The sequence below is a fragment of the Mus caroli genome, chromosome X (assembly GCF_900094665.2).
Source record: "Mus caroli chromosome X, CAROLI_EIJ_v1.1, whole genome shotgun sequence".
NCBI lineage: Eukaryota > Metazoa > Chordata > Mammalia > Rodentia > Muridae > Mus > Mus caroli.
The window spans coordinates 9,595,460-9,603,424 of record NC_034589.1 but is presented as its reverse complement, the minus strand read 5'-3'; positions in this window follow the sequence as shown (position 1 = coordinate 9,603,424).

Genomic DNA, 7,965 nt, shown 5'->3' with positions numbered 1-7,965 from the left:
AGACAAAGATAGTTGAGACTTTGCACAGTTTGAGTAGTATCTTGTTTGGATTCTTACAAATATATTCTATTATTATTATTATTATTATTATTATTGTTATTATTATTATTATTATTTTGGTTTTTCGAACAAGGTTTCTCTTAGCCCTGGCTGTCCTGGAACTCACTTTGTAAACCAGGCTGGCTCGAACTCAGAAATCTGTCTGCCTCTGCCTCCCGAGTGCTGGGATTAAAGGTGTGTGCCACCACACCCAGCTGCAAATATAATCTGAGGCAAGGACTTCAATGTAGGTTATCTGTCTGACAGTTGGTCTCTGAGAGCATATAAAACAAGAAAATACACACTCTGACCAAAAAAAAAAAAAAAAAAAAAAAAAAAAAAAAAAAAAAAAAAAATTTAGATGGGGGCTGCAAGTAGGAAAATAGAANAATGTAGGTTATCTGTCTGACAGTTGGTCTCTGAGAAAAAAAAAAAAAAAAAAAAAAACACTCCAAAAAAAAAAAAAAAAAAAAAAAAAAAAAAAAAAAAAAAAAAAACAAATAAGAATTTAGATGGGGGCTGCAAGTAGGAAAATAGAACAGGACCTGGTATCTGTCGTCAAAACAAATTCTTTTTTTTTATTAGAGATTTTCTTTATTTACATTTCAAATAATATCCCCTTTCTTAGTTTCCCCTCCAAAAATCCCCTATCTTCTCCCCCTCCCACTGCTCCTGCCCACTCCCACTTCCTGGCCCAGGCATTCCCCTACACTGGGGCATAGAACCTTCACAGAACCAAGGGCCTTTCCTCCCATTGATGACCTACTAGGCCATCCTCTGCTACATATGCAGCTAGAGTCATGAGTCCCTCCTTGTATTTTCTTTGATTGGTGGTTTAGTCCCAGGGAGCTTTCAGTTATTGCTTAGTTCATATTGTTCCTCCTAGGGGGCAGCAAACCCCTTCAGGTCCTTGGGTACTTTCTCTAGCTCCTTCATTTGGGACCCTGTGCTCCATCTAATGGATGACTGTGAGCATCCACTTCTGTATTCATCAGGCACTGGCAGAGCCTCTCAGGAGACAGATATATCAGTCTCCTGTCAGCAAGCTCTTGTTGGCATCCATAATAGTGTTTGGGCTTGGTGTTTGTATATGGGATGGATCCCCAGGTGGGGCAGTTTCTGGATGGTAATTCCTTCGGTCTCTGCTTAGAACTTTGTCTCTGTAACTCCTTCCATGGTTATTTTCTTCCCCTTTCTAAGAAGGATCAAAATATCTACACTTTGGTGTACCTTCTTCCTGAATTTCATGTCAAAACAAATTCTTAACTTCTTTCCAGAACTAAATGTATTCAGTTATTATACTTCTCTAGTTGAGATATAGGCACACACTTTTCTATACACAGAATGTTCATAAGCTTTCCAAATTCTGCTTAAGTAATATGTTGATTTTGCAAAATACTTATCATTTTCTTTTTATGAGTAAAGAAAGAATTATGCAGAATAAAAATCAGAAAATGTAGTTACTTGCAATACTATTGTATGTATATCATTAGTTAACGATAAGTGTCTAACACCTGTATAGGAGTATATAGTGGTACTTGCTATGTATTCACCATATTAAGAGTTTATTAAAAAATCCAATATCTTCTTTTTATAGTTTAAAAACCCTTTTCTATTTCTTATAAAATGTCATACAATGATTTTGATGTTATTCACAATCTACTTCTTCCAGAACTCCTCCCAGACCAACCTCTACCTCTCTCCTCCCTCAACTTCATATCCTTTTTAATAACCCATACAGTCAATTTTGTGCTGCCCATATATACCACTGGGTGTATCCACTGTAACATGGTTGATGTACCAGGAGCTATATCCTGAAAGAAAACTGTCTCTTCCTCTCCCATAAGACACCCAGTGTCCATAGCTTCTCAGTTAGGTGTGGGGGCTCTTAAGCTCTCATCCATGCTGGAATATTGATTGAATTGATACTGTTCAGGTCATATGGAGGCAACTACAGCTGCTGGAAGTCGAGTGCAGCAGTCCTGTTTTATATATTAATTATACATGATCCTCCTGCCTCAGTCTCTTAAGAGAGTGAAGGGATTTAAAGTATGTACATATAAACCAACCTTCTAATGTCTTCTTTTTTATTAATTATTTTATTTATTTACATTTCAAATGTTATACCCTTTCCAATTTTCCTTCCACAAACCCTCTCCTCCCTCCCCCTCCCCTGCCTCTATGAGGGTGCTCCTTCACCTGCCCACCCACTCCTGCCTTAGTGACCTAGCATTTCCCTGCCCTGGGTCATCGAGTCTCCGCAGGATCAAGGGGCTCCCTCCCATTGATACCCGATAATGCCATTCTCTGCTACATATCCAGCTGGAGCTATGTCTTCTTAATATAATCACAACATTACTTCTAAGTTTAGCAATGGAAAGAGAACTTCCACCTGCAACTTCTGCTAAATTCTGTACCTAAATATCTGGTTGCCACAAGACAAGTGAATTATCACAGTCATATATAGAGAATATTAATTTTTAATTTTTAATATGTAATGGAAAACATAGAATTTGTAGTATGAACATTTACTTCTAATGTTAGTCTTCCTATTTTCTGAGGATTTACTTACTCCTACTGCCAATCTAAGGAGGTATGACTTTCTCTAGAAAGAACTCATGGTTCTTCCTAAAATACTGCGAATTGCATGGAAGATGAGCTACTTAATAGGAAGCACTTAGAACAATGTCTGAGACAACAGTACTAGTTTAGAACACTGTTCTTAGTCAGGGTTTCTATTCCTGGACAAAGCATCATGATCAAGAAACAAGTTGGGGAGGAAAGGGTTTATTCAGCTTACACTTCCATACTGCTGTTCATCACCAAGGAAGTCAGGACTGGAACTCAAGCAGGTCAGGAAGCAGTAGCTGATGCAGAGGACATGGAGGGATGTTCTTTACTGGCTTGCCTCCCCTGGCTTGCTCAGCCTGCTCTCTTATAGAGCCAAGACTACCAGCCCAGAGATGGTCCCACCCACAAGGGGCCTTTCCCCCTTGATCACTAATTGAGAAAATGCCTTACAGTTGGATCTCATGGAGTCATTTCCTCAACTGAAGCTCCTTTTTCTGTTATAACTCCAGCTGTGTCAAGTTGACACAAAACTAGCCAGTACAAACACTATGCATTTTAGCATATTTATTCTCACAAATACCTGTGGAGTAAGTGCTACAGCTACCATGAAACAGACACTATTTTCAGACTCTGTTCTTCGGTGTGCTACTCTAGCTTTGCAGTTTTATTCAGTTCCATAAAGAAAGGAAACAAATCTGGAGAGAATCATGTAATGAATGCATTGTGCATGTTTGTGCATGTAGTAAGGGTTATTCAACTCTGTATTTCCTTTTTCCACTTGAGCAAGTTGCTTCCATTTTTCTTATGTTCTTTAGTATTCTCAGAAAATGTGAAAAGGCCTGAAAAGGCAGCAGAAGGTGGTTGTACTCTCTTCTAAATGGGGCTCATCACTGTTAGTGTGATAGTAATGTTCACCATTTGTAGTAGATCCTACCTGACATGCCTCTATCTTAATATTTATGAAAACAATGGACAAATCTATCAACAACTATTGTAGTGAAGTTTTATGATCTGCACTTAGTGGCCAGAAATAAGTAGCTGAAATGTTTTGCTCCAACTGCTCCTTTCCTGTGAAAATGGCAAACACATCAATGAGAACATTCATGAGGTTTGTAATCACTCATCTGGTCAGGTTTGTAGTTACACACAGAAGCATGCTAAAGAATAGTGAATGAGTATCTTAATTTTCTGGTGATAAAGAAAAGATTGGCCTATTTTTTGCAGTAGAAAAAAAATGAGTCATTTTCTTATCTTGATCCATTTGGTTCATGATAGACAAATGATAAAAACTGCTTGAAAGCATGAAAAGATGAGAGAAATTGGGCATTTCCTCTCTTCACTGTCATACATTCCTTAACTGTATGCCACTTTGAATATAATTTTCTCTAAATATTGAGTTTAAATTTATAATTTTTCCTGTTGTGGAAGATAGTACATTGATTTGAGTATTTTGAATAACACATTTCTAGAGGAAACAATTTAAAATGTTTAATATTTTCTTCTGAATGCACATAAACATGTTTCAGAAGTGTGCAACAAGTGCTAAAAGGCTAGTGTGGTAATTTGAATGAAAAGTGTCCCCCATAGACTTATAAAGTGTGGCACTATTAGGAGGTGTTGTTGGAATATGTGTGTCCTTGCTGGAGGAAAGGTGTTTCTAGGGGTAGCTTTGAGGATTCAGAAGCTCAGAGTCACTCTCTCTTCCTCCTGACTGACAATGTATATGTAGAACTCTAGGCTCCCTCCAGCACTATGTCTGGCTGCACACAGCCATACTACCTACCATGGTGATAATAGACTAAACCTCTGATCCAGTAAGCAAGTCTCAAATAAATGTTTGCCTTCATAAGAGTTGTATGGTCATGGTTTCTCTTCGCAGCAATAAAACTCAAACTAAAACAGCCAGCAGTCATATTTTAGTGAGTTCCTAGATTTTTATATAAATATGAATACCTTTCCAAGGAAAATTGTTCTCTTGGATGTTTCTGAATATTGGAAGTGACAGCTATTCACTTTTAATAACCAATTACCAATTAGAATATGTAAGAAAGGGGCTGGTGAGATGGCTCAGTGGGTAAGAGCACCCGACTGCTCTTCCAAAGGTCCAGAGTTCAAATCCCAGCAACCACATGGTGGCTCACAACCATCCGTAACGAGATCTGGCGCCCTCTTCTGGAGTGTCTGAAGACAGCTACAGTGTACTTACATATAATAAATAAATAAATCTTTAAAAAAAAGATTCTGTATTTGTTGTAAAACAAAATAAAAGATTTAGATGTCCTTTGCATTAAAAAAAAAAAAGAATATGTAAGAAATATTGTCCCTGTTCTACTGCTGTGAGGAAACACTGTGACTAAGACAACATATAAGAGAAAACCATTTGGTTAGGAGCTTGCCTACAGTTTCAGAGGGATAGTCCATGATCATCATGGTGGGGAGATCATTATGGTTCTAGAGTAATAGCTTTAGATCCTGTTCCACAGGCAGCAGGTAGAGAGAGAACCTGGGCCTGACATGAGCTTCTGAAACCTCAAAATCCACTCCCAGTGACACACTTAGTCCAACAAGGACAAACCTCCTAATCCTTCTCAAGCAGCTCCACTCTCTGGTGACTAAGTACACCAATGCCACTATGGTGGCATTTCTCATTCAAATAACCACAAGTAATAAACTAGAGGGTGGCTTTGTGGTGGTGGTAATGGTGGGGATTTTTCTCCTAGAGCAAATATGTAGGCTTACTTATTTTTAAAACAGCTAAAGATGCTTTTCTCAATGCAAATATCAAATACCCATGTATGAAATTTATGGAGCTAGCTCCACACTAATTTACATTTTTAAACTCAGATATGACAAACATCTAAGCAACTTAGAACTGGTATTCATAAATTGTGTCCACTTTGGTGGACACATTCCAAAATTTCTGAGCTACTTCACAATGGAGAATGAAAATGAATTTTAAAATCTCATTCTGTTCTACATGGTGCAAATGTTTATGAATATTCACTGGAAAATTAGAGATTTTTGGAGCCTTAAGATTTGAATTAGTATGGATTTTTTCCAGTGAGTGTTTAAAAATGCAGTTTCAATGTCTATGAAGTTAAAGTTAGGAAACATACCAAATATATGAAGTCTGTGATTCCTTGGAAGTGCCAAGAAATTCCATAGGTCTGAAAATGTTATTCTGTAAGCAAGAGCATAGATGAAGAATCTAGAAATCTGTTCTTGTGAGTCCTGAGGTCAAAAGTGAAGTTGCACATGTCTGTACAGGACCCTATTGGAAAAAGGAGTATGTATTATTTTCAGTCTATACCGTCAGAACTGTAAACATGGAAAAGCTTACATATGGTTAATTTACTCTTTTTCTCCTCAAATCTTGGTCAGAATTCATTTTACATGTCATTAGAGATTATAGCACTTTTTTTTAAAATAAAACTATATTTGAATGGGCCTAGACATTGTGTGAAGTTTGTGTTCTAAATATATTTATTTTTATTTAAAAATTTGATGTATTCCAGTGTTCTGTTGGCAATACAAAATCACAGGCATTAGGAGGTAAAGTTACATTCTTTTTTTTTTTTTTCTCTCTCTCAAGATTTGTTAGGCAGGAGTTGCCCATTAAGGAGCCCTTCAAAAGATAGAGTTTTCTCTGCTCCAGAATGTGTTCAGTTAGAAGAAGAATGGCTGTTTTACGGATGAAGTTGGCCAGATATTTCAACAGACCTTTGTAACAAATGTCTGAGGCTATCTACTCTATGAAGCAATGAAGTTAATTTTGGTTCATGATTCTAGAAATTCAAGAACATAGTGCCATCATCTGTTCAGCTTCTTATGAGGACCAAATGTTGCTCAGATGATGGTAGTGTTGTAGGAAGGGTAAGCCTACACACATATTAATATTTTATAGAAAAAAGAAAAGTAAATAGGTCAATATTTCTTTATGACCATCCATTCTTATGATAGAACACTCTCGTAAAGAGTCCTACTCCCTTTAAATAATACCATATTGAGATTTAGGCCTCAATGTGAGCTTTAGAATAGACAAATTCTATCTTAATTATAAAAGTAGATTTAAAAGACTGTATAGAATTTCTTTTCTATTCTGTGTATTATCATGCTTAAGTTCTAACCAAATCGCCCTCAACATACTGAAGAACACAGATATTGGCTAAGACATCTTCATCCTCCAGTGTGGTAATATTTCATTCACTGTGTTAAAAATGATTTGTCAATATCAAAAAATTACCTTTAGGCTCTGGTTTGTATAGACCATTTTAACAATCCAATTTTTGGCTTTAGATGCTCTATAGACTGTTGCTTAATAAAAGATGATTGAAAATTAATGGTAAAATAATGCTATATATCACTTATGACACCTTTCCTTATAAAACAAAGATAAGAGCCCCAAAAACAGCAATAATAATGTTACCTAACAATAGCCAAACTAAAAAAAAAATATGAAAATATATACAGAGATTTTACAAAAGAATGGGAAGAAGCACTTATTCACATCAAGTTGTGTATATTGTTCTTGACTGAAAATAAAGTTAACATATAAATTCAATATAGTCCTTATCATTTCAATATTACTTTTGGGAAGGCAAGATAAAGTGAAACTCTTTTTACTTTTGAAAATGATTTTGAGAATCTCAGGCATGAATACTGTACTTATTTTCACCCTCTCTTTCTGCTGTCCAATTTCTCCCATGACCCCTTACTCCCTCTCAAATTCCTGAGCCCTTTTTATTTATTATTATTTCATAGATAAACAAATAAATATATAAATGCAATTGGATGGGTCGATTTAATTTTGTACTTATGCATATAATTTTAGGTCTGACTTCTTGATTAAATAAGCAATTAGAGGGATTAGCTCTGTGGAAGACTAATCTCTCAGCAATTGTTAATATCATGTAGTTATTCATCAAGGATTTGGGCCTCATGAGAGTTACCCTGCAACATTAACATGTAAATAGGTGCTACCAGTATTCACAGTATCTTGTTTAGATACCCATACTGTTGATATTAAATGGTTACAGGTCCCTGTCACATGTAGAAGATACAATCTTGTAGCAGATGTCCTGGTCTGGATCTTACAATCTTTATACTTCAGCTTTGGTGATGTTCCCTGAGCTTTGAATATAGATGTTGCATTGTAGATTTACCAATTTGAGATGGACAATCACATGGCCAATTTTTCTCTACATTTGGAACAGTTGTGGCTTTCTGTATTTGTCATGACCTACTGTAAAATTAAGTTTATTTGATGAGCCATAGGAGCTCTACATATCTGTGGGCATAAGGATAAGCACTTAGAATGCAGTTAGAAATTATACTGGTTTAGAAAAAGAGCAGTTT